This window comes from Leptonychotes weddellii, chromosome 14, assembly GCF_054177405.1.
Source record: "Leptonychotes weddellii isolate Sample4059 chromosome 14, ASM5417740v2, whole genome shotgun sequence".
Taxonomy (NCBI): domain Eukaryota; kingdom Metazoa; phylum Chordata; class Mammalia; order Carnivora; family Phocidae; genus Leptonychotes; species Leptonychotes weddellii.
The window spans coordinates 68378137-68380149 of NC_138382.1; positions in this window are offsets into that span (position 1 = coordinate 68378137).

Sequence of the window (2013 nt, forward strand, 5' to 3'; positions counted from 1 at the left end):
TCGGGGTCTTTTCTGATTCCATACAAATTTTAGGATTGTTTGTTCCAACACTTTGAAAAGTGTCATTGGAATTTTGATCGGGATGGCATTGAAGACACAGATGTAGTGAAAAGAAGGGCCATATGCACCCCAATGTTCATAGCAGCAATGTCCATAATAGCCAAACTGTGGAAAGAGCTGAGATGCCCTTCAACAGATGAATGGATAAAGAAGATGTGGTCCATATATACAATGGAATATTACTCAGCCTTCAGAAAAGATGAATACCCAACTTTTACATCAATATGGATGGGACTGGAAGAGATTATGCCAAGTGAAATAAGTCAAGCAGAGAAAGTCAATTATCATATGGTTTCACTTGTTTGTGGAACATAAGGAATAACATGGAGGACATTAGGAGAAGGAAGGGAAAAATGAAGGCAGGGGGGAATCGGAGCGAGAGACAAACCATGAGAGACTATGGATTCTGAGAAACAAACTGAGGGTTTTACGGGGGAGCAGGGTAGGTGGATGAGTTAGCCCGGTGATGGGTATTAAGGAGGGCACATACTGGATGGAGCACTGGGTGTTATACAAAAACAATGAATCGTGGATCACTATATCAAAAACTAATGATACATTGTATGGTGACTAACATAATAAAATAAAATAAAATAAAAAGAAATTCAGATAAACAGAAAAGTTGGAAGAACTGTACAATAAACACCACACACCTCTCATATAGGTCCACTAATTTTGCCATAGTTGTTGTAGCTCTGTGTGCATGTATGCACGTACACACACATACACATTTATCCTCTGAACCATTTAAAAGTTGCTGATATGATAACTCTTCATGCCTGAAATCTTTAGCATGTGTCTCCTAAAAATAAAAACACTTCTCTACATAATTGTGATGTCATCATCACACTCAATAAATACAAGATTGATAAACTAATACCTAAGAATGGTCCATGTTCGAATTTCTCCAGTTGGCCTGATTATGTCCTTTATAGCTTCTTAGTTTTCTTCCAGAAGCATAGAAAACATTTAAAATTGTCATGTCTTGGGGCACCTGGGTGGCTCATTCCATAAGCGTCTGCCTTCGGCTCAGGTCATGATCCCAGGGTCCTGGGATCGAGCCCCTCATCAGGCTCCCTGCCCTGCGGGAAGCCTGCTTCTCCCTCTCCCACTCCCCCTGCTTGTGTTCCCCCTCTCTCTGTGTGTCTCTCTGTCAAATAAATAAATAAAATTTAAAAAAAAAATAAAAATAAAATTGTCATGTCTCTTTAGTTTCCATTAACCTGGAACAATTTTTCCCACTTTTTTTTTTTTTTTTTTGGTCTTTCATGTCATTGGCATTTTTGGAGTCTAGGACAGTTGTTTTATAAAACATCCCACAATTTGGGCTTCTCTAGTGTCTCCTTGTTATTTGATCAGGTTATACATCTCTGGGCAAAAATGCTATTCAGATGATGCCATGTTTTTTCTAGCGCATCACATCAGAAGGTACATGTTGTCAGTGTGTGCCATTGTAGGTGATGCTAAATTTGGTCACTCATGTGAGATAATAGGTCTCTGCCCTTCATTTCTGGCACAGAGCACCTGAACCCTTTGTAATTTCCTAAGTGATAGGACCACTAGCATCATTTTTTGTTAGAATATCTTGTCTTTCACCCCGGGTCCTGACACAGAGCTCCTGAAACTCTTATGATTTCCTGGGGTGATAGGAGTGTCTTTTGTTCTAATGATCCAACTTTGGGTGGGCTCCTGGTTGGCTCTTGGGTGAGGGCTGGTTACCTGAAAGACAAAGCTGTGACTAGAAGTGTGGAGCTTTCAGCCCTGCCTCTCATCCTCTCCAGAAGAGAGAGGGGTTGAAGATGAAGTTAATGTTCAATCATGCCTGTGTAATGAAGCCTCCATAAAAATCCCCAAAGTATGGGGTTCTGTGTGCTTCCAGGTTGGCAAACACATCCACACATGGAGGATGACATACCCCAACTCCACAGCAACAGAAGCTCCTGTGCTCAGGAC